General features: G+C 39.9%; 1 pseudogene; it reads left to right on the top strand.

Moving 5' to 3' along the window:
• LOC112912712 (midasin-like) overlaps positions 1-24,657 on the top strand; it is a 147,978-nt pseudogene extending 123,321 nt beyond the window's left edge.
• Positions 24,658-25,353: the final 696 nt, after the last annotated feature.

Raw genomic sequence — 25,353 nt, 5'->3', positions numbered from 1 at the left:
TCTCTTGAATAGTGTTGAGTAGTTCATTGAATTAAACAAGTGGGCTAAAAACTAACAGACCCCAGATGCAGGAGCCATAATTTTCATCTTGTCTTCCTTTAATGTAAACTAATGCTATGTTATGCCATTTTCTACAATAGCCTTGTCTATATCAGCTCTCTTTGGTTGGAGAGATGGATTTCCCAGAGTCTGTAAGCTATCCCTACCTCTTAAACTGTTGTCTCTCTGTGGATGAATCTTCTTTCCTTTAAGTTTTCTTGTTTTCTCCACTGTGGAGAAATGGAGCAATTTCATCTCCCTGGTTGTCCTCACATAGGGAAGTTGAGAGTCAAGATTTGCTTTGTAGTATAACAGCAATGACTGAGGAACAGATTTTAGAACTTAATAGATTGAGGTCTTGGCTACCTTTCACCATTATCCTTCTCCCCTTTCATCCCTAGTGAGTGTAGTGTCAGTAGTGTCAGGTCCTTTAGTGAGGCTACAGTCTGATCTCAGGGAGCTCTTTATCTTTAAAACTTGTTAGAAGAATAGCCTAATAATCTCCATTCTCAAGATAACCTTCCCTACCCTAAGCCTGATGACCAGGATCAACAGAAGGTTCCATGTGGATCCTCTGGAAAGGGCCCCCACTCTGTGACATAATTCTCTAACACTCCTGCAGTGTCTGTATGCAGTACATTTGCTGACTACTGGAAGGCTAGATGGCCCGTGTTAAGTTTGTTAGGGCTACCTTAACAAAGGTGATTTAAGAGAAATTAATTTTCACTCAGTTTTGAGGTTAAACATACAAAAACAAAGTACTAGCAGGTTTGGTTTCTTCTGAGGCCTCTCTTCTGACCCACCCAGGCTGACCCCTCCTAGTCCATTCTTTAAGTAAATGGACTTTAGAAAGTGATGAGACCTCTCTGAGCCTCTCCAAGCAGCTAGAAATCAATGCTTCTGGAGTTGTACGGTATAAAGGAACATCTACCAGGAACTAGGTATAGGATAGGAGCTCAGTATGTATCATATTTATGGGAAATTTATCTCAGATGACTTAAATTCTTATAAATTGCTGCGCATAGTGCTAAACAAGTGCTTTCTGCCCGATCGAATATAAATCCCTAGATTAAAAAAAAAAAAAAAAACAACTACTTTTATTTGGGTTGTTTGTTGAGATAAAATCCATGATTTTTTATTTTCTATTTCCATGCATCTTGATTCCTTTAGTTTAGAATTTACAAAGTGCTAGGGACTATGCTAGTTGTCAGAGCCTTAAATATGAACGTCATCTGGTTCTTATTTTCCATAACGTACTGAATCTTGAGTATTGGTTTTAACACATGACTAAGCCCTTGTGATTTCAGTATTGCCTCATTATCTCCTCAGGTGAAGTGATTTCCTCTGTAGGTGAACTGCAGAGCTTAAAGGTGGAGCCCTCTGCAGAGAAGGAGAAGCAACGATCAGAAGCCAAGCACATTCTTCTGCGGAAGCAGCGAGCTTTAGCAGACCTCTTTCAACACCTTGCAAAAACTGGTAAGATTATTGCTTGAAACCTGATGGAGAATGATGGTCAGCTATTAGCAGGGGAAACAACGTGAGTGATTTAGGGGAAATTTCTAGAGACGGTTGATGGTGGGAAACAGAAGGTATGTAGGCAAGATTTTGAAATGCCATTCTGAGAGTACAGTCATACATATGAAATTCCTCTGATGAACCATTTGTGATTTCCAAATATTTTCACAGTTTTGTAATGAAGTTTCTCAAAAACCATGCTTTATTTTCATCACCACATGTTGTATGGCACCCACCCTTTCAACATAACTTAGAAAGCAACATTTCTCAAACTTTAGTGCATGTACAAATGACTTGAGGAATCTCGTTAAGTGTAGTAGTTCTGTTTCAGGTGCAGGGCAGGGCCTGAGAGCCTGTTTTTTTTAAGAAGCTACTGGGTTGTGCTGTTCCAAGGACTTTATTTTGAGTAGCAATGATGGTGGGATGGGATGAGGCATGGCACATTCATTCTCTTCTGAGTTTCTTAAACACATGATATTTATTTCCCAGGTTTGTCATATCGCAAAGGTCTTGCCTGGGCCCGTTCAAAAAACCCTCAAGAGATGCTTTATCTTCACCCATTAGATGTCCGGAGCGCGTTGTCTATAGTCAGCACTCAGGAAGCTGATTCTAGGTTTGTTTTTTAAATTATAAACGGAGCAAGTTATTTAAGCCTCCATGTCCTTATTTGCCAAAATGGGTACAGAATATCTCTCTCCTAGTGTTGGTGTACAGATAACATTTAGAAAAGTCCCTGGCTTAGGATCTGGCTTGTGGTAAGCATTCGTTCAATAAGAGTTCATTCTTTTTCCTTTTCCTTTTCCTTTTCCTTTTCCTTTTTCTTTTCCTTTTCTTCTTTCTTTTCCTTTTCTTCCTTTCTCCCTCCTTCCCTCCCTGCCTCCATCTAACACCCAACATGGGGTTTGAACTCTTGATCCTGAGATCAAGAGTTGTATGCTCTATTGATGGAGCCAGCTAGTACCCCCCCCCCACACACACACACTTTTTTAAAAGTATCTTTTCCTTTCCTCCTTGTATTCACCTCTCCCATTATATTTTTGGTCCTTTGATTTTCCTAAGGTCTCTTCACTTGATTTCAATTCACAGGTGAAAATCCATGAGAGAATGGCCACATTTGTAGCTGTTCCCTGTACATAGGTTCTTTATAATTTCTAATATATTCTTGAATTTGAGAACCTTTTGAGACAGAACTGTGTTCATAACTATGGCAGAGATGGTTGTAAATGATGATTTGCTCACCTCGGTATGCATACATTTGTATTTTGTTTGCCAATGGTCCTCTCAATGCTTTAAATTTTAATTCAACACAACATTGTAAAAAATAGAAATTATTTTTTAAGTCTTTTTAAGCAATCTCTACACCCAACGAGGGGCTCAAACTCATAACCTTGAGATCAAGAGTTACATGTTCTTCTACTTGAGCCAGGCAGTCACCCCAAAAGTAGAAATTTTACATAAATATTCTGGATTTCAGTTTTTCAGGAAGATTTGGCCAAGTGGGTTCACTTTCCCATGTACTCAAAAGTTAAAACTGTAGCTCCCTCCTTTTGACAGCACATATGCTCTTCAGATCATTGTGGTCTTCAACAATACCTTTTGCGTATTCCACATTGAAGTCAGTTGTCATTGACATGTATCATTTTGTGCTTGGCTGTCCTTAATCATTTATATTATCTGCTTGGCCCCTATAGCATCAGAATTTATGACCCTTAGCTTCCACTCCTAAGATAGTTACAAAGTTTTCATTAAGGAAACTATATTGTCATCATAATTTATTTCCCTACTATCCTTCCAGTGCTGAATATATAACACATTTTTCACATAAAGGGCTGACAAGTACCTGACTGAATGAGACCGCACAGAAATAAATTTATTCACACACTTGACTTTGAGTTGTGATTAAACAGTCTCAATCTCTGAGTCTTCAGGATCTGCGCTGGGAAATAGTGGTTTTATTTAAGTAAATCATGTTGATTTCTTTTCTAGACTGCTTACAGAAATCTCATCTTCATGGGATGGATGCCAGAAATACTTCTTTCGCTCTCTTGCACGACACGCCAGACTTAGTGCAGCCTTAGCAGCTCCTGTCAAGGTAGGTGACAGAACCCCAGAGATTTTGCAGAAACCCAAAAAAAGCTCCTGTTGTTCCCCTAGGGTAGCATTCTCAAGTCTTGTTAAGTGATCAGAGTACATTACCGAAACTGACTGAGTTTTTTGTAGAACATCATTAAACTTAATATAAATCAGATTTGGCCAATTTTGTGTTTAATCATGGAGCATTTTATCATAAATTCTGTTACTTACATTTGCCAGCAAGACCCAATGCATAAGAAAAGTTAAGTCAAAAAAGCTTCAAGTGAGAATGCCATCTTCAGGTATTTTTTTCTCTTTGTGAATTGAGAAAAGACTACTAATTTTGATGTTAAGTCTAGTTCCTATTCATGGAACATCTGGACGCATAATTTGAAAAGCACTGCTCAAAAAGATGAATGCGTTGCTTCTAGACTGCAGTCTATATCCAAAGCTTATCTACGCAAGGGGCACTTTCCCCAGAGAGGATTAGATGAACCGGCTCTCTGATGACACCTGCATAGGTGGTGGTGTTTGCCAGCGGCAACCTTGGCATGCTTCCTTCTCCCCCTGTCAGGAGTTGGGCATGAGCAACGTTGAGCGGTGCAAAGGGTTCTCGGCACATTTGATGAAGATGCTTATTCGACAGCGGCGCTCCCTGACCACGCTGACTGAGCAGTGGATCCTCCTCAGGTATTTGCTAACTAGTTAGTAGGATTTGTGGCATGAATTAGGAAGAATTGTTCGAGTCCGCTCTCATGTGAAATGAAATTTGAGGCTCAGAGATGTAGGTGGCGGTTCTCTTGGCTCTGTCCCTTGCTCTTGGTGATCTGCTTCTGCTCTGTGGTTCTGGTACCACCTCTTGGGAGAATGGGCCCTGGAGGAGGAGCTCCGGGCTAAAGTACACCCAGGTCTGGATTGAGGGGGTTTGTGGTTGACAGTCTATCTGGCTGTGTGACAGGATTGTGTTTATGGTATTGGAGTATCTGTCTCTGAACACAGATCAGATTTGTGATTGTTTCCATTCATTAGGCTTTTTGGATCACAGAGTTGCAATTTACTGAGCCATACACAGATGCTTCTCATTGGAAATAGATATTTAAAAGATGAGGACAGTTAGGAAGGCTGTCATCCATTTGTTGAGTGGATTGTTGGCTGAAAGGTAGTATTTCCAGACTATATACACACTTTGGCTACAGCTGTTTTCTTCTTTACTCATAAGGGTTTATCTAACAAAGTATACTACAATTACTTGGATTTTCTTTTTTTTAAATAATGGTTGAGATCACTGCAGTGGTGTGACTATGTTGGGTGTGATAAGCTGTAAGGGAATAGATAAGCAGTGAGTTTTGATACTTGTGAAAGACTGAAGAGCCTCCTTTCAGTCTTCAGAAGGATGTGTTTAATTAAGTGTATTAAAAGGCATTTAACAGACTTCTTATCTGTGGGGGATCCTGTCTTCTTGATTATGTGAAAAAGCCCATACTTTGTTTAGAAATAAATGAATTTCCTGTTTAAAACAACATGGTGACACAGTTTAAGGTGCCATGTGTTTTCCCTGTTGGTTTCTCGGCACAGGAACCTCCTTGGCTGTGTGCAGGAGATTCATAGCAGGCTGACTGGCCCATTGGTGTACCCAGTGGCCTTCCCTCCTCAGGATGGTGTGCAGCAGTGGACAGAAAGGCTGCAGCACCTAGCCATGCAGAGCCAGATCCTGCTGGAGCAGCTCTCCTGGCTCCTCCAGTGCTGCCCCAGTGCAGGGCCAACTCCAGGCCGAGGTGATGCCCAAGCACAGGGTCAGCCTTCTGCTGCCTACCCAGAAGGACCAGACCTCAGTGAGGGACGGTTTTCCAGAGCAGTACAGGACCTCGTCCCATCAGAACTGAGTTATCCATCCCCAGTACCTCGAAATCAGCTGCCCTCTGGTTGCTTGATGCGTAAACAGGACCAAGTTTGGCAACAGTCAACTGCAAGATTAACAGAGATGCTGAAAACTATTAAAACAGTAAAAGCTGATGTGGACAAAATCAGGCAGCTGTCCTGTGAGACTCTCTTTCATTCTTGGTGAGTGTGCCTATGTCTTTACTGTCTCTCTCTATGCCCGGGTACTTGATCAAGGTTTAGTAATGAGAGCAAGTGATGAAAGGGATTTTGCTTTAATTCTGTTTTTCTGTGGACTTTCATGGTGCTTTGTGGCATATATTTCACTATTAATCTTGAAATGGAGTGAATTTTCCCCTGCTTAAATTTTAGTGGTTGGAGGGAGGTGTGTGTGTGTGTGTGTGTGTGTGTGTGTGTGTGTGTATGTGTGTGTGTGTACGGTAGCCCCTTCCTCTCAACGTTGTGGCATTTCTCTTGTTGCAGGAAAGATTTTGAAGTTTGCTCTTCTGGGCTGAGTATCCCAGATGTCAGTTCATTTGCAAGGCCTAGAGTCCTTGTTCATTATTCCAGGGATGGAGGTTGAGCAAACAGATCAACAAATGGCATTAGTTGAGAGCCTGGAATATTTAAGAGGAGAAATCAATAAAGCCACAGATGACTTTACTACCTGGAAGACACATCTACTTGCTTTAGGCAGCCAAGGCGGTAAGGACTGTCCTTCAACAAGGGAGTCAGAGCCCAGGGTAGGAGTGATGTCTTACAGATTTAAGTCCAGCCTATCCTAAAAACACATTATGTTTTGTTCCGGACATATCTATCCAGGTTTCTAAGACAGACAGGTATGGTTGGAACTCACAGCTTTTAACTATTGCTGCCTCTTTTCTTTGAGTACCTTGCCTCTGAATTGATGATATCACTTTGTAGCACATATGTAGGGAGGTGGCACAGGCTCACTCGCTGTTACAAACCATTCTCTCTTACACTGGAAAGTTGAGGGCTGATAACTAAGTTGGTGTTTATATGCACCATCACAACTATCTTCATATTTTTGGCATTCTTCCAGGAAAGCGTTCAATAAAAGATGGTAAACTCTTGTAGGTTTTATCTAGATAAGGAATAAGTCTCATTCACCTTTGTTTCAGCAATTTGACACGGTGGCTCACCCATAGTAGGTACTTGATAGGTAGCTGTTTGTAAAAAGTAACAAGTGAGAATTGTTAATTATTTCCAGAGACATTGAAGCAAATGATTGGGGTTTTTTTGTTTTGCACCATGTTACTTACTAGGAAACCAAATGTTGGAGGAAGGGTTTGTGGAAGATTTTTCAGAGCAAGTGGAAACTGCCATCAGGGCCATCCTTTGTGCCATCCAGAATTTAGCAGAAAGAAACAGTAAAAAGACAGAGGAGAACGCTGACCAAACAAGACCACAAGAAGAGGATGGTATGTCTGAAATCAGGCAAAAACGATTTTTATATTTTATTTAATTTTTAAATATATTTTTGTGGCTAAATATTTAAGGACAGATGTTAGGAATGATGACTGGATGAATGGAGATGAAAAGAGTATTTTGTATTATTCATCATGTCTTCCTTTTCTGTGAATGAAAGAGGCAGCAGGCTTTGAAAGATTGCAATCAGGACATCTAACAAAACTCTTAGAGGATGACTTACGGGCTGATGTGAGCGCTCTGCATGTTCAGAAAATAATTTCCGCTGTCTCTGAGCTGTTGGAGAGGCTGAAATCATATGGCGAGGATGGCATAGCATCAAAGCACACGGTAATATAGACTTCTTGCTATCTAGAGTGGGCTGAGCAAAGGCAGAGTGGGTCTCACTTTGCTCCATGTGGTTGGTCCCAAAGCAGGCCTTTGTGGCAAAAAAAAAAAAAAAAAAAAAAAATCACTAAGTTTGATTTCTTTATGCATGTAAACATCACTGACAAACTTTGTAATTCTTAGGGCTTGCTAGCTAAGGGTTATAGTTGTAAGATGCACAGACGCAAAAAATGCCAGCAATCCAGAGTTCTCTATTTTCTTGGGATTCTTTCATACTCCACCACATACTCCTGGGTATTTGATCTTAATGTGGATGCTGCTGCTGTCGTCTAAGGCTGAATGGCCACACTCTGCAAATACCTTTCCCTTCACAACAAACCAGCAGAGGGGGAAGTTGCTGTGTCCATAAAAGTCCAGAGAAGCAACTTTTTTTTTTTTAATTTTTACTTATTTATGATAGTCACAGAGAGAGAGAGAGAAGCAGAGACACAGGCGGAGGGAGAAGCAGGCGCCATGCACCGGAAGCCTGATGTGGGATTCGATCCCGGGTCTCCAGGATCGCGCCCTGGGCCCAAGGCAGGCGCCAACCCGCTGCGCCACCCAGGGATCCCAGAGAAGCAATTTATTTTGTAGGATATCATAAGTCTCTAGTATTGCTTCCAGTGCTAACTTTGATTCCAAATAGAATTTGTATGTAAACGTCTTATTTAAAAGCAAAAACGAAAAACCTTGTTAACTAAGTGAAACTAAGTGACAGAATTTAAAATGTACTTTCGTGAGGGTTTGTGTCAACAAGGAGGAAATATCAGTGAGCATAAGGGTGTGTGTGTATAAGAGAAAATATACATAAAACTTACTATTAGTGGCATTTAGTAGGTTCAGTGTTGTGCAATTATTGTTGCTGTCTAGTTATAGAACATTATTATTACCCCAGAGAAAACCTGGTACTGGTTACTAGTGTGAACAGGCCTTGTGGTCTTTTGCCCACAGTTCTTCAGCCAGTCCTGCTGCGTGTTGGTGCGTCTGGTGCCCATGCTCTCCAGATACTCAGACCTCGTCCTCTTCTTCCTGACTGTGTCTCTGGCAACTCACCGTAGCACTGCAAAGCTGCTCTCTGTGCTTGCCCAGGTCTTTACAGAGTTGGCCCAGGAGGTAAGGACTGTCCATGATCCTCCATACCCATTAGTGCTTGGGTTCCCAAGCTGGTTTTTTTGAACCTTCACAAATAGGTGATTTGCTCTCCCTGTGGATTTCTCAGGGCTTTATCCAGCACCCTTTTGCTAAGCCTGTTTCCATTAAGGTCTTGGAACCTGCAGGTCCCCCTCTGATGAATTCCCTAGACTCCAGGGGCTGTCGTGAGCCTCAGTCTCCTCATTTGTAAAGTGAGATCTGCCTACATTCCTTACCATTTTTGTGAGAACTACATTTAATTGAATATATACTTTGTTTTGTTTTTATTTCTTTAGTATTCTAAGATTTTCTCCAAATCCAGGTACAATACAGGTGAGAATCACTTGAGAAAGATAGGAATTTACAGACTGAAGATTGGGTCTAGCCTTCTTATAAATAGTCAAGAGTTCTTAGTTCTGAGTATCTGGAATACTAGAAAGGGTTTAAAAATGGGAGGCAAGCCCATGCAGCAAGCATATCTAGAGGATAGATATTTGTATTTGTTTAATAATAAATGAGTTAGTCCGATTTGCTCCCTCTCTTCAATGGGCACTGAGCCAATCTCACATCCCATCACTTTTTTTTGTTTGTTTGTTTGTTTTTGTTTTTTTCCCCATCACTCTTTGGAAGATAGACTACATGCAAAAGACAGTAGCAGGACAGTGTATAGTGAGGGTGCCCTGAGATTTGAGTTAGCTGTGTTAGTCCACTTGTGCTGTTGCTCTGATCTGACAGGTTCTAGAGTGAATTTGGCCTGTGCTTCGGGTGGGGTTTGGGGGTCTGATATAAGCAAAAGTGTTGGGAGTCCTTTGGCTGTTCTAGAGGTAGCTACTGTAGTGATGCTCCTGCAGAAGGACATCTGAGTCTTCTCCTGTATGGTTGTATTCTGTCTATATCTAAACCTATTTTAAAATAATGTAGCGCAATGGGAAAATTAGTTAAGTTAACCAAAACATATTTTTCAATCAATATTCCAGGAATACATGTCCTAAAAGTGATTTTGCCTTTCCTTTAAGTTTTTATGTATCCACATTGTATTCATATCCTTTCTGAATAGTCCTGAGGGAAACAAAGTAGGTTAGACTCAGTGCTAAGATCTAGGTCATAATTCTAACAATCCATGGAAAGCTTTTGGTGACACAATTGGCAACTGGTTTGGGGCTCTTGATTCTGTGTTAGTTGGCAGCTGATTTCTTAGTACTTTTCCATCCTAAGATTGACAAATAACTTGATAGCTTGTCTGATAAAATTTGTGATTGAGAACTACTCTTTTCTTATACTTGTTTTTCTGTTCATTTTTGTCCCATATGCTAGTAGTTGATTTTCCTTTCCAAGATTATTTTCCAACACTAAACACTGTTTTGTTAACACTTCATGAGTCTTTTCTTTGTCTGACCTTGTTCTTGACTCTAGAACCCATGGCATGCCAGATGCCTTGGTAGAAAACGTGGCACATACATTAAGAGTGACAGTTCTACCTCAAGAGTTGAGGGGGAGGCATGTTTCTTTTATATTAAAATTAACATTTTACTTGAGCATCACACCAAATTTTCTTCAATTTTTGAAGTAAAAATGAAATTTCCCACTGTGTCATCTGCTTCAAGTTGCTGTACCTCCAGGGTTATAGGTCTTCTTGCCCTCCTCTCTTCTCTGACTTACTAATTTCTCTTTTTTCTTTTTCTTTTTCTTTTTCTTTTCTTTCTTTTTTTTTTTTCTTTTCTTTTCTTTTTTTTTTTTCTTTTCTTTTTTTTTTTTTTTTTTTTAAGATTTTATTTATTTATTCATGAGAGAGAGAGAGAGGCAGAGACACAGGCAGAGGGAGAAGCAGGCTCCATGCAGTGAGCCTGACATGAGACTCGATCCCAGTTATCCAGGATCACGCCCTGAGCTGAAGGTGGTGCTAAACTGCTGAGCCACCCAGGCTGCTCTCTGGCTTTACTAATTTGAGAAGTAAATAAAGAAGAATGAATTATCCCTTTGGGATTTAGACACTTGAGAGGTTCTACTCTTGCTGAGTGACTTGGTCCTAAAATGTTGTCCTAGTATAATTGATTCAGATTTTTGTCTTGCCAGTTAAGATTACTACATATCAGAAAGACCTCTACAAAGTCAAAAGCTTATATGTTAAATCTAATGTCCAGCTTTGAACAGCATAATAACTGTTATCACCAAGGAAGAAGGAAATGCCATGTCTACTGTATGAATTTCCATCAGATTGAAAATCCTGAGAGAAAAGGTCAAAAATTATTTTTCTTTTATTGCTTTTGTACCTAATTATTCACTCTTGTTTTTAAGGGATTTTGCCTGCCTAAAGAATTCATGGAAGATTCAGCAGGAGAAGGAGCAACTGAATTCCATGACTATGAGGGAGGTGGAATTGGGGAAGGCGAGGGCATGAAAGATGTGAGTGACCAGATAGAAAATGAAGAACAGGTATGTTATCGCATGCCCGAAATATACATACAGTTTTCAGAAACTCACTCCCTTTTTATTTTCTTCTCAATATTAAGTTTTATACATGAATGTTTTTTACTAGGTTAATGATTTTCAAACTCTGGTTTGTGGAGCCCTAAGAATACTAAAGTTTTAGAGAGTGGAGATAAATAAAAAGCCAAAAAACTACAGAAGGGATCTTTGTAGCTCAGTCATTAGTTATAGCTATAATTTGACAAGGAAGTAATCTAAAATTTTTTATTTTAAATGGAGAGATCTTGATATTCTAGAGTATTTTTGGTAGTGACTCATTTAAGGATAAAAAAACTTGGCTATTTTAAGTAAGGTGCATTAAATAATAATACCAGTGTTTATTATTAACAGATTCTATTGTATATCTTTAAGACCTGTTGAAAAATCTTAATTTATATACTGTTTTAGTTGGAATCAAGAATGTTTTTGAAATAGGTGTTTTGGGCTAAGATTCCTGTGTTGCTTTTTTTAAATGCCTGTCTTATTTGGGAGTGATTTTTTTTTTTTTTTTTTAAAGCATACTATTATTAGTCATACAGATTTACCAACTGTGACTTGAAGAAATAATGGAATTTTTTTTAAGCTCCTATATTCTAAATCTAAAGCAGACCACACATTTTTATTTATTTTTAATAGCTACAACCATAGCTTAAAGAAGCAAATCAATTCAAACTTATCCTTTGAAAACTGGAAAGAAAAACAAAAAGAGTTAAGCTAGTGTTGATGGTAGAGCTCTGTTTAATACACATACATTTTTTTATTTGGCTTTTCTGTATTTCTCAAATTTAACTTCTTTGCCAACGTTACTTTTTTCATGGAAAAAAAATTAAAGCAAAAAAAAAAAATCACAAACTTAATAGAAAAGTGCAATCCTGTGCAAAAAAACATGAAGTGGGATAAAAGCTATCAAAACAATTTGGCAATATTTCATAAATTTTAATTGTATGTATTCTTTGACCTAGGAATTCCGTGTTTTCTGAGAGAAATGTTAATATTAAAGATAAATAGGTATATGAAGGAGGTTTTTTTGTACAAGGATGTTCCCTATAACATTATAATGGTGAAGATTGTGAAAAAAATTCCAAATACTTACCAGGAGGGAATTGTTTAAATTATACACCATCAAAAAAAAATTATGACACCATCCATGCAGAACAGTGCTTTAAGCTAATTAGACAGAATGAGATAGATTTCCATCTTGATACATATAAATCTATCTACAAGATATTTTTTAAATTAGAAAAACCGGGTTCCTGGCTGGCTCAGTCAATAGAGCATGCAACGCTTGATCTCGGGGTCATGAGCTTGAGACTCATGTTGAATATAGAGATTACTTAAAAATAAAAAATTTTTTAAAAAAGAAATGAAAAACAGATTGCAAAGCAGTTAGTAAAGCAGTGATCCCTTTTTGTTTATAAAGATGTGGGGGGTGTGTACTGATACAGATCACCTAGGTGTATTCTTGGATAAAAAGATGTACCAGAATGTCAGTGATACTGATTTCTTTGAGATTTTTGCAGGATGGTGGTTCCATGGGAAACTTACTCTTTCTGTTTTGCTTACAGTTCTTTTAATGGGATTTTATTGTGTTTGTTTTTTAAAATTTTTTTTTTTAATTTTTTATTTATTTATGATAGTCACAGAGAGAGAGAGAGAGAGAGAGAGAGAGAGAGGCAGAGACACAGGCGGAGGGAGAAGCAGGCTCCATGCACCGGGAGCCCGACGTGGGATTCGATCCCGGGTCTCCAGGATCGCGCCCTGGGCCAAAGGCAGGCGCCAAACCGCTGCGCCACCCAGGGATCCCGTGTTTGTATTTTTAAAAAGCATTTTAAAATCCAACCATAGTTTGAAAAAAATAAAATTCAACCATAATAAGAGAACAATCATGAATCTTCTGCCACAAATAACACCTAGAGTATACAGGAATACATATAGTTTAAGGAAAAGTGAACAAAAATTATATTCAGTTACTATCTGAGACCAAAGTGATAAAAATATTAAAGATGTGGACATTATAATAGGATTGAATTTTTTATCCTTCTTATTCTTAAGAAGTTATTATTTTTTTTAAGAATGCGTATTCTTTGCGTTCTTTAAGAATGCATATGTCTGGAATTGCCTTTTTTTTTTTTTTTTAACAATTCACAAGAAGAAAACTTCAACAAAATTCTATATTCTCTAATCCCAATGCAATAAAACTAGAAATTACAGACCTACTAAAGCAAACCAGAAATTATTGTGTGTGGTTATATCCCCGTTGGTTCTCTTATTTTTCCTCTCCCTAGAGATAACTTAATATCATTAATGGTGGCTTATATATTTATGTTCTATTTAGAGCTGAATAAACAACAGCAAAGTGACAGCATTTATGCTTTCTATAATGCTTTTTTTTATATAGGCAGAAGATACATTTCAGAAAGGTCAAGAAAAGGATAAAGAGGATCCTAACTCAAAATCAGACATTAAGGGCGAGGATAATGCCATTGAGATGTCAGAAGACTTTGATGGGAAAATGCATGGTGGGGAACTTGAAGAACAAGGTTTGTGGTTGTTACTTCATTCTTGTTTTTAAAAAATAGTTTATCTAGGAAATTACATGTTCTCAATAAGGAGCCTATTATAATTTTTTGGAACAAGTTTATTACTCTGCATAACTGAAAATGAAAACATTAGCATATGTATATTTCTTCACTGTCTTGACTGAGGCAGAAGTCTATAGTCAGTTTTGGAGATTCATCTCTGTAAACTCAAGACATTGGTATTTTGGCTGCCTCCTGTGCTAGACATAGTGACTTCCCCTTCAGGGAAGCCTGAAAGAACAAGAAGAGATACCCCTAACAGAGCTTGACTCTCAGCTCAAAAGTAAATTGGTCAGGGTAGTTTCTTTAAACAACTTAAAAAAAAAAAAAAAGTAGTAGGCATTTGTTATAGATGATTTGGAACGAGAGTGCAGGAGTGAATAGGTAGCCCTTAGACTTACCACTCAAACCACTTAATAAATTTTTATTCCTTTCCATTTATTGTGTGTGTATATGTATACACACAGAGACCATAAATAGTTCTGTAGATGGCTTTTTTTTTTTTTTTCCTTTTATAGGGAGAGAGCTGGGGGAATGGGCAAAGAGAGAGGGAGAGAGAATCTTAAGCAGGCTCCATGTCCAGCGTGGAGCCTGATGTGAGCCTTGATCCCACAACCCTGAGATCATGACCTGAGCCAGAAACCAGGAGTTAGATGTTTAACCGTATGAGCCACCCAGGGTCCTTTATAGTCAGTTTGCTTTTTTCATTTAACATATGAGCATTCCCCTATCATTATAAATTATTTGAGAATGTGATTTCTTAATAGCACATTATCACTTGTCACAGGTTTGTACCATAATTCAGCAATTGCCCTAAATTTCTGACCATAGCGTAATTTGAGATATCATGTCTTATTGTAAGTGAAGGTATTGCAGAAATGAGAGTTGACCTTAAAGTAGAAAAGTATACACTTGCCTAAGAAACATAAGAATATAACCTTTAGGGGCACCCAGGTGGCTCAGTGGTTGAGCATCTGCCTTTGGCTCTGTCGTGATCCAGGGATCCTGGGATCGAGTCCTGCATCAGGCTCCCAATAGGGAGCTTCTCCCTCTACCTTTGTCGCTGCCTCTCTCTGTGTCTCTTGTGAATAAATACATTTAAAAAAAAATTTTTTTTTAAAGAATATAACCTTTATCACAGTGGACCTTGAGCAAAAACAATGGTAAGAAAATTCTATTGAATTAGACACACGATTTTAGATGTTGGATAAAATAGAAGTGTATATATAATGTGTTAGAAATGGGGAGGAACCTTGGAAGTCATATAGTTTAAATCTTTCATTTCACAGACAAGAAACCACAACCCAGTGAAGTTGCTGAGTCTCATAATGAATATTCCCCCTAGCACCAGAAGTAGACACACTGACAGCTATTCTACCACCTTCTGTTTGTTAATATCACATATTATGGACTTCTTTTTTCCTTCAAATAGTTTGCAAAACACAGTAGGACTACTTCAGTAGGCATCTGCCTGTACAAAGTCCTGTAAATGCAAGCAATAAATCTCAGATGGGGCACTTGCCAGGTAGTGTATCCATCCCTGTTCTGCACACATGGACCAGTTTGGGGATTTACCTTAGCTCAGTGTCTTCCCTTTCAGAAGAGGATGATGGGAAATCAGATAGTGATGGTGGAGACCTAGATAAACAGATGGGCGATCTGAATGGTGAGGAAGCTGATAAACTAGATGAGCGGCTTTGGGGTGATGATGATGAGGAAGAAGAGGAGGAGGAAGAAGACAGTAAAACTGAAGAAACAGGGCCAGGAATGGATGAGGTAATTAAAAGATTCCCCCTATCCTATAGTCCCCAGGTTGAGAGGAGACATTGTTCCCACCCGTTACCATTTTCTGTTATTTACTGCTCTTCTCTGTCATTGTTTTTCTTCTTTCTTTCATCCCTCTTGTTCTTCTTCTTTTTTGCCTCTTCTTGATTGTATTCCAAGCCAGAAGAATGGCCTAACCTGGGCCATGTATTATGGAAGAGCCAAGTTAAGACTCAATGCAAGTGTTCTGATTCGGCTGTTGGCCACTGAACTTCTCCACCTCCCTGCTTGGGAAAAGTCAGGCTGGATGGGACTCTGCAGCAGCACAGTGTGGCCCATCCCACTGTTCACACCTCTGCTATTACTGCTGCCATCTGGGCTAAAGCCAGACTATTCTTTCTAGGTTGTAAATGACACCCTGTCATCTGGATATTTCCATGGGATTGGCCCAACAGGCAGAAATTGTACATGCCTAAGAACTAATTTAGATAGAATCAACCTACATGAAAGCAGTTTCTTAGATTGAGAGTAATGATTTTGTGATTTTGTGCCTTTTCTTCCTCTGACATTTAGGAAGATTGTGGACTTGTTGCCAAAGATGACAACTTAGATGCTGGGAAATCAAACAAAGATAAAAACCAAGATAAGGAGGAAAAGGAAGAAGAAGTTGCTGATGATGGACAAGGCCAGGACAAAATTAATGAACAAATAGATGAGGTGATGAGGTTATGAAATGGATCTACCCCTGATTCAAGGCCAGGGCTGTTGTACTGCAGAGCTCCTGGGGAAGTCTTAAGATATTTTCATCCTGTTCATCAGTTGTTTTCCCATTGCCTCATAAAACGTGTAACAAAGTCTCTCAACACCTCATAAAATATCTATTGGTTACTAATGAGGTAGTCTTCATGCTGTTTGGGCTCATGCTGGAGTTTGAAAGCTAAATTCTGTGATTCTTTTCTATATATCTCCTCGTAAACCTTAGTTTCTTTCTTGAAATTAAGCAACACAGTACCTCTTATCAGTGGAGAACGTGCATAGAAAGTGAAGTTTGAAATTTGAAATTTCTAGAAGCATTTGTAAAATTCTGAAGTATGGGGGAAATTTTAGAGAAGAGACTTTGTATTCTGTTAGCATAGCTGCTTAAAGATAATTATATGCAAATACTACTTTTTAAAAAGTTTGTAATTTATTTTTTCCTGTTCTCTCCATTGTCCAAAGAGGGAATATGATGAAAATGAGGTGGATCCTTACCATGGCAATCAGGAGAAGCTGCCAGAACCTGAGGCCTTGGACCTTCCAGATGACTTGAACCTAGACAGTGAAGACAAGAACGGTGGTGAGGACACAGACCATGAAGAAGGAGGTATGTCTTTCAAAACCTAAAGAGACCAGTTGGAATTCACTAAAAATGTACAATAACCAATTTCTTCATGCCATATCATGGGCAGGTCAAAAATCTTGTCCAGTCATCTCAATTCCTCTTTGAGAAAATTGTTTGCTTTTTCTCTGTAGTGTTTCTCTCACCTGAGTTAGACTTAAAGCTTAAGCTGAGTACAGTGAAAGTAAACTAGCAGGTTTTTTGTCATTAATGTCCTCTCCTGTCCTATGTTTTAGCATTGCAGTAGCTGTGTGGTCCTTCATCACACAAAGCTTCATTTCCTCACAGCCATCTCGATGCCCCATCTCATGGATTGATGTAAACACTGAAATCTGAGTATATGAGGCCTCTAGTGGAGCCTTAGGTACAGCTTTTTTAGGGAAATGATTGTTTCAGTTATTGGTGGCTGTGCATCTGTTACATGTTTAATTTGAAATATGAAGTCATTGTTACAGGGAATGAAACTGAATAATCAAGAGAAGTCACAGGGCACTTGACAGTAATCTGCCTGTCATCCGCTGTTCAGTTTGAGTGAGTTCCCTAGGGAGAGCTGATACTGTATTGTTTGGAAAATGCCCCTATAATAGAAAGAAAGTCCCCAGTCATGGTGGGTAATCAGACAGATAGAAGCTAGCCTCACTGTGCTTCATAACAAATCTGTTACATATATAGAAAAGTTATTAAACTTTTTAAAACCCCATATTGGAAAAAATTAGTAAGTTATAAAAGAATAAATAAGAGGTAACGTTTATGTAAAAGTTTAATACTATATATTAATGGGTGCATCAAATATAGGAAAACACAAAAAGGAAGAAAACACAGCAGCTTCAGGTTATGGTGACCTTTGAGGAAGTAGGAAGGGCAAAGGCATCCAGAATCCATATAGTTGTACCCAGAACCATTTATTTCTTAAAAACAAGTGACAGAAGTTTGATACAAATACAGCACAGTGTTCACATCTATTAAATCTAGGTGGTTTTTAATTTTATTTTTTAATTTTTTTTAAAAGATTTTGTTTATTTATTATTCATGAGAGACACACAGAGAGAGAAAGAGGCAGAGACACAGGCAGGTTCCATGCAGGGAGCCTGACCTGGGACTCAATCCCAGGTCTCCAGGATCACGCCCTGGGCTGAAGGCGGCACTAAACCGCTGAGCCACCCAGGCTGCCCAGGTTTTTAATTTTAAAATGCGTTTTCCATGCTTGAAGTATTTAATAATTAAAAAAATGAATTTGTGAACTGTTACTTAACCAGAATCATTTGATTGAAAATTTGATAACAGGCTTTCCTCATCCTAAGAACAAGTCTTCACTCTCTGAATCTCTCTATAGCTTACTCCCCACCCACCCATCCCCCATTTTTGTATAGTTTTATTAAGAAACCTAAAGGAAATTTCCCAGCATCTCAAGGTGAGGCTTGTTACATTTAAACTCTGACTTTTGGGGCACATGAGCAGCTCAGTCAGTTAAGTGTGCGACTCTTGATCTCAGCTCAGGTATTGATATCAGGGTCCTAAATTCAGCCCCACGTTGGGCTCTATGCAAGGTGTGGAGCCTACTTAAAAAAATTCTAGCTGACTTATTTAGCACTGTATAAGTTGCTACTTCTGAGACCATTTCACTACCATATAATTTTGGATTCTGACATCAACCTTAAATTCAAGATGTAGACAATTGTGTATATAAACTAAGAAGCAATTTTTTTTTTAAAATTTTATTTATTCATAAGAGAGACAGAGAGAGAGAGGCAGAGACACAGTCAGAGGGAGAGGCAGGCTCCACACAGGAACCTGATGTGGGACTCGATCCCGGGTCTCCAGGATAACATCCCGGACTGAAGGCAGGCACTAAACTGCTGAGCCACCCAGGGATCCCCCAGAAGCAATTATTTTAAAAAATTATTTAGCTTTGATTTCTGAAGTGTCCAAAGTATAGGAACATGCTTTTAATAAACAAAACTTTTCCAAATAGGAATGTTTCCATTGAACATATGTTGTATTTTCTGTGTATGATAAAAAAGTCTGTCTACCAGTTATTGTCAAGGGTAAAACATCATTGCCCATCTTTGGTCCAAAATATTCCTTTTGTGCTGGCTTTTAGGATTTTTTTGGTAGATTACTTAGAATCTTTTAATGAAATGCACCATGTAGGGCAGCCCGGGTGTCTCAGTGGTTTAGTGCTGCCTTCAGCCCGGGGCCTGATCCTGGAGACCCAGGATTGAGTCCCACATCGGGCTCCCTGCATGGAGCCTGCTTCTCCTTCTGCCTGTGTCTCTACCTCTCTCTGTGTGTGTCTCTCATGAATAAATAAATAAAATCTTAAAAAAAAAATGAAATGCACCATCCAGACAATTATATGTAACATACAGTGTTTTAGAGCAGAGGTGGGCAAACTTTTTCTGTAAGGGTCAGATAATAAATGTATCATACTTTATAGGCCATAAGCTGCGACAGGGGTTGCAAAACCTCCATTCTGCTTTTATAGTAGTGTGAAAGCAGCCATAGGCAACACAGAGTAGGCAGGCTAAACACATGAGTAAGCAAATAGATGTGGCTGTATTCCAATAAAACTTTATTTACAGAGACACGTGGGCCCTATTTGGCCCTTGGGCCATAGTGTGCCAATTCCTGGTTCAAGAGTAATAACAAAAAGCTTATGTAACTCAATCCCATGTTAAGTTGTGTTAAATTCTGTGTTTCTTACTTTTGTTGTATCCAGAAGAAAATCCTTTGGAAATTAAAGAAAAACCAATGGATACTGAAGAAGCAGGTCATGAAGCTGAGGAAATAAAGGAAGAGATCGAGGCTGACCACAGTGAAGGGCAGGGCCAACATGAGCCTGAGGAAGGCCCCAGTGAAGAGGAAAAGGGCGAGGAGGAGGAAGAGATGGACACGGGAACTGACGGCCAAGACAAAGATACTGCTGAACATCCTGAAGAAAACTCAGAGGATGAGCAGCAGTCTCTGGAAGACAAGGACGAGGAAGCCAGTAAGGGAAGTGCAGAGAATGGCATTCCTGTTGACCAAGGTCTCCAGCCCCAGGTATTGTGTAGTGTCTGGCTTGTCTCAAGTAAAAATAATAGCAAAGAGGTTACTATATTCCGATCAGAATCTTTTAGGATACTTCTCTATCACCAGGTGGCGCTGCTGAGCAGCTTTAAGTTTCTGTTTAAGACCCTTTCTGGCTAATAACCCTGCAGACTCCCCATGGTGAGGAATGGGGTATCTTATTGTTGCAGGATCCACCCCTCACCCCACTGCCTCATACTCTTCCTTCAGAGTATTTTAATGTGGTGTTTGCTTACCCTGCAAAAACAGGAAGAAGAAGAAGGCAGAGAGAATTCTGACACAGAGGAACAGGTGCCAGAGGCCACGGAGAGGAAAGAGCATGACTCTTGCGGACAGACTGGGTTGGAGAGTGTGCAGAGTGCACAAGCTGTGGAGCTGGCTGGGACTGCGCCTGAGAAGGAGCGGGGGAAGGAGGTAATAGGCCCTCACTGCCTGTGCCAGCTGCCTCTAGAGGGTCTCTTTCCCCTGGGTGAAACCACCATCTGTTTAGAAGTAGTTGGTGTATATGTGATGTTCTCTTAACATCTAAAAGATGATCTTCCATTCTTTAAGAAAATGATTCAGATATGCACTTTTATATGGCTCTCAGAACAAACCCTAGAATATTTGCTACATGCTGTATATAAGTATTGTGCTTAATGAGAAAAAGCTATTAGGCTGGTAGTACATCATGGGATACTCCAGTTGGTGTTAATTTTTAGAAAGCTTCCAAGTAAAGGAAGGTTGAATTTAGACTTTAGTCTTCAAGAGGCAGTAATCTGCCTTTTAATAGTATTTCCTTGCTGTTCACCGGGCTCTAAAGGTTTTGTGTTTGTTTTTAAGAAAGAGTGAGTACATCAGTGGAGGGGGAGAGGCAGAGGGAAAGGGAGACAAAATCCTAAGCAGGCTCCATACCCAGCACAGAACCCAACCTGGAGCTTGATCTTACAACCCTGAGATCATGACTGAGCCACTTAGGCACTGCTCTTAAGGTTTTCTTTTTAAAAAAGCAAAGCACTTCTTTGTTCCTTTAGCTAGAGTGATTGTTCTCTATATGGACCACAGTTCAGGCCACTTATATGCTATGGAAAGAGAGGACCTGCTACTTACAGTGGTGACTCTGGACATCTTGTTCAAGCTCTTTGAACCCAGTTTTCTCACCAGTAACAACACTTACTTATACTTCTTGTACTGCCCACCCCCCATTTATTGAGCACCCATTTAGGTAGGTGCTAAGGATTTTTATTACTTCAAATCCTCATAATAGTTCTCTAAGACTGCTGATTATCGTTACTACTCTCTCCATTTTATATTTGATCTAAATAAGCCACAGTAAAGTGAAATGACCATTTCAAGGGTGCACAGCTGGTAAATGTCAGAGCCTGGATTCTTGTAGAGGTCTTTCCTGCCTTCAGAGTAAGCCATTACCGTTCTGGAAACAAGGAACTAATCAGCCTTACACAGTGAAGTCCCTCAAGAGGGTGACCTATCTGGATTTAGATGCTCTTAATTTTGCCCACAGGCTAGGCCTTAGTCATAGGTGAGTTCTGGACCAGGGAGGCAGGTGTATTGTTTTGACTCTGAGAGGAAAATAATAGAGAAACTGCACATAAAACAGCACAGTAGCCAGGTGCTCATACGGCATCTTCCACTTTCATTCTCTCGTCGCTTGGATTTCATAGGAACACGGAAGTGGAGCTGCGGATGCAAATCAGGCAGAAGGCCATGAATCCAACTTCATCGCTCGGTTGGCTTCCCAGAAACAGACCAGGAAAAACACACAGGTCTCTGTCCCTCTTCTGCTGAACTTGGGCGCAGGCTATGTGTGAAAAGATGCCCTGAGTGTGGTGGTTTATTTTTATTTATTTATTTTTTATTTATTTATTTATTTATTTATGATAGGCACACAGTGAGAGAGAGAGAAGCAGAGACATAGGCAGAGGGAGAAGCAGGCTCCATGTACCGGGAGCCCGATGTGGGATTCGATCCCGGGTCTCCAGGATCGCGCCCCGGGCCAAAGGCAGGCGCCAAACCGCTGCGCCACCCAGGGATCCCGAGTGTGGTGGTTTAAAAACAGCCAAGCTCCCAGGCTTTGCTGTCTCACCAAACATGATGGTGGCTATAGCAAGCATATCAGGACCCCAGGCTCCTTCCCCATGGGGGTGTGTGTACACACACACACTTTCCCTATTCCTTTACACAGCCTAAGAGCCAAGTGTTGGCTGTTGTTGCCTAGTACTAGCCAGTCTTTTTTTCCACTGTCCCACTTTTTTGTGTTTTAAAAATAAGGGTTTTTAAAAAGTTCATTTATTTATTTATTGAGAGAGCACAAGCATGAGTGGGGGAAGGGGCAGAGAGAGAATCCCAAGTGGACCCTGTGCCCACAGCACTGAGTCCAGTTTGGAGCCTGATGTGGTGCTCGATCTTATGACCCTGAGATCATGACCTGAGCCAAAATCAAGAGTCAGATGTTCAGCTGACTGAGTCCCATGGGTGACCCTAAAAATTAGGGTTTCTTGGTTTTTTTTTTTTTTTTTAACGGGATATAATTCATGTACATGAAATGAAATTCATATATAAAAAGCAATCCCCTAAAAAGCTTCCATCTTATTCCTGTCTTTAAGCCACATAAGAATAAATTGTTGCCAACAGTTTTTTCTTGTTTTACATGTACTTTTGTGTATGTAACTTAAGTATGGATGTGTTTCTTCCTTTTATTTCAGATCTAAAGTCTATCATACAGATCTATACTTTTTGTCTGGAGATCAGCCCATTCTTTTTAACAGCTGCATTGAATTCTATTTTTCTGTGGTTGCCCATCCATAGGGGGCTGGTTAACTTTATTAGGTATGTTAAGTCTTTTTTGCCAGTATAGACAAAACTCTAGTGAATTTCCTATTTCCCACAGAGTTTCAAGAGGAAACCTGGACAGGCCGACAATGAACGCTCCATGGGTGATCACAGTGAGCATGTGCATAAGCGGCTGAAGACTGTGGATATGGAGAACCACACTGAGCAGGGGCCAGCCCAGCCCCAGCCGCAGGCAGAAGACGCAGATGCCTTTGAGCACATTAAGCAAGGCAGCGACCCCTATGATGCACAGATGTATGGTATGGTTCAGAGAAGGCTTTTCCTTTGCTGAGTTCTCTGTGAGACTAGGCTGTATGACTGTGTGCCCAGCAGATAAATAAATTCATCTTAGGGGTGGGAATGGCTTTTTTGAACTATTTTCTCTCTAATAAGAATTATGCAGGAATACAGTTTGGTTTGGGTCTAAAACGATATCTGCAGCAAGTGCAAGTGTTCAGGGTTTCGGGGTCTGGGATAAGTCTTTTAATATCCATGATAACATTTGGCCACATCCAAACCTAGCACTAGTTTCAGGGTTTCTGAGTACTGGACATATTGCTTCTTGGTCACTGTGAGGTCACTCCTGCAATGGCAGGAGGTGTGAACTAGAAGTGTATGTTTTTTTCGTAAGTGAAAAGAGGAAGAAAATCACAAGGGAGTGACCAGTCTTAGTCTCTCCTTCTAGTTCTCTTGGTGACTTTTTAGTGTTTTATTCCTAATATGCAAAATTTAGTGTTCATGATACTTATCCATGAACATAGTTTCAGAAATGATTGCTCTACCATGAGTTACTTTTCTGACTTCACTTTTTAGAAAAATAAAGCAGTAATAATCATTGCTACCATGAATTGAGCCTTTACTTTGTACCACTCTTCGGTCTGTTGAATGATCATGAAATTTTTCCAATAATCTTAATGAGCTATGATTTTTTTTTTTTTAAGATTTTATTTATTTATTCATGAGAGACAAACAGAGCAGCAGAGACACAGGGAGAAGTAGGCTCCATGCAGGAAGCGCAAAGTGGGACTTGATCCCGGGACTCCAGAATTACTCCCTGGGCCGAAGGCAGGTGCTCAACCACTGAGCCACCCAGGCATCCCTGGGCTATGATATTTCCACCTCATAGATGAGGATACTGAAGCCAGACAAGTTTAAGAACTTGTCCAAATCACAATGCTAGTCTCGGTGTTGGTTCTTCTGTGTCCTGTGTTATACTCTTAATCATTATAGTTTCTTCACTCATAATGGTTAATGGAGCACATAATGGTTAATTCCATTAACTGCTGAGTCATCTGTCCAGCCTGTTTATTCTAGTTCAATCTCTTGTAATAGCAGTAAAAACCTAGTTAAGCATCTTACTTTTGTGGTAGAGAATAGGTAGTGACATCAGTAGGTCAGTAGAGCTTCCGGGGCACAGAAAAGCCAAGCACTGTGTTCATGGCACATAGTTGGTCAGCAGGAGAACCAGCATGAATAAAACCTTGGAAGCTAAAAAGGACAAACTACACCCACTCATGATTACTTTGTTCTACAAAGACCTAGGCTTCTATGTATTTGTATGCTTTATGCTGATGTGGCAAGATGTGGCAAGCAAGGAGCAACAGCAACAGTCTACAGAAGATTCCAGGAGGGATCAGGAAGAGGAGGTGGAGGATACCCTCCTGGACACAGAGAAGGAGGAGGAGCTCCGAGCAGCAGACATAGAGCAGCTGAAACCAGAGAAGGTCAAGTCAGGGACCACGCCGGGTGAGTCCTGCAGTGAACGAATCCCTTCTGAGCTTTCTGACTTGGAGAAATCACTTCTGGTGTTCTGTAGTCTGATCTGGCTTGTTTTCCCGTATCCTAAACCATGGTCTAGGTACTTATTTGCCTATGATAATTTCACTATATTTCACTTCCGAGTCAAAAGGTGGAGTTGTGGGACACCTGGGTGGCTCAGTGGTTGAGGTGGCTCAGTAAGTGAATATGCCCTTTGGCTCAGGGCATAATCCTGGGGTCCAGGATCGAGTCTCACATTAGGCTCCTTCCCTTGTGGGAAGCCTGCTTCTCCCTCTGCCTGTGTCTCTGCTTTTCTCTCTCTCTCTGTCTCTCATGAATAAAATAAATAATTTTTTTTTTAAGTGGGGTGGTGGTGTAGACAGTATCCTTCAAGGACACCTCAGAAACCTGAGTTTCAGGCCACCAGTTTTTTAAAAAATATATAGGAAACAAAATAGTATACTTAATTCAGCTATGATCAGAAGATACACTCTTGATTATTAGAGAAATGTTTTCAATTATATAAAAATATAGACTATTAGCATAAGATACAGTAAAAATATTTAAAGAAATAGAATGGGGAAAATGCATATGAAAAAGTAACCAGGGATCCCTGGGTGGCGAAGCGGTTTAGCGCTTGCCTTTGGCCCAGGGCGCGATCCTGGAGACCTGGGATCAAGTCCCACGTCGGGCTCCCGGTGCATGGAGCCTGCTTCTCCCTCTGCCTATGTCTCTGCCTCTCTCTCTCTCTCTCTCTCTCTCTCTCTCTCTGTGACTATCATAAATAAATAAAAATTAAAACAAAAAAAAAAAGAAAAAGTAACCAAATGTCTTAAATATAGTTGACCAAGTATTATTACTAGACAACTTATTAAAAAAAAGAAAAGAAGACATACATTTAACACATTAAAAAATAACTTTATCAGTGGTGGAATAAATGCAAATTCAAAAGAACCTACCCAATTCAAGGGCCTTTTTTTTTTCTGCCTTCTTCTTGTCCTCTCGGGTTTTAGAACTATGACTGCCCAGCCATTATATAACAGTGGGAATGGCATAGCT

The sequence above is a fragment of the Vulpes vulpes genome, unplaced genomic scaffold (genome assembly GCF_048418805.1).
Source record: "Vulpes vulpes isolate BD-2025 unplaced genomic scaffold, VulVul3 Bu000000795, whole genome shotgun sequence".
NCBI classification, from domain to species: Eukaryota; Metazoa; Chordata; class Mammalia; order Carnivora; family Canidae; genus Vulpes; species Vulpes vulpes.
This window is presented reverse-complemented; position numbering and strand designations above follow the sequence as displayed.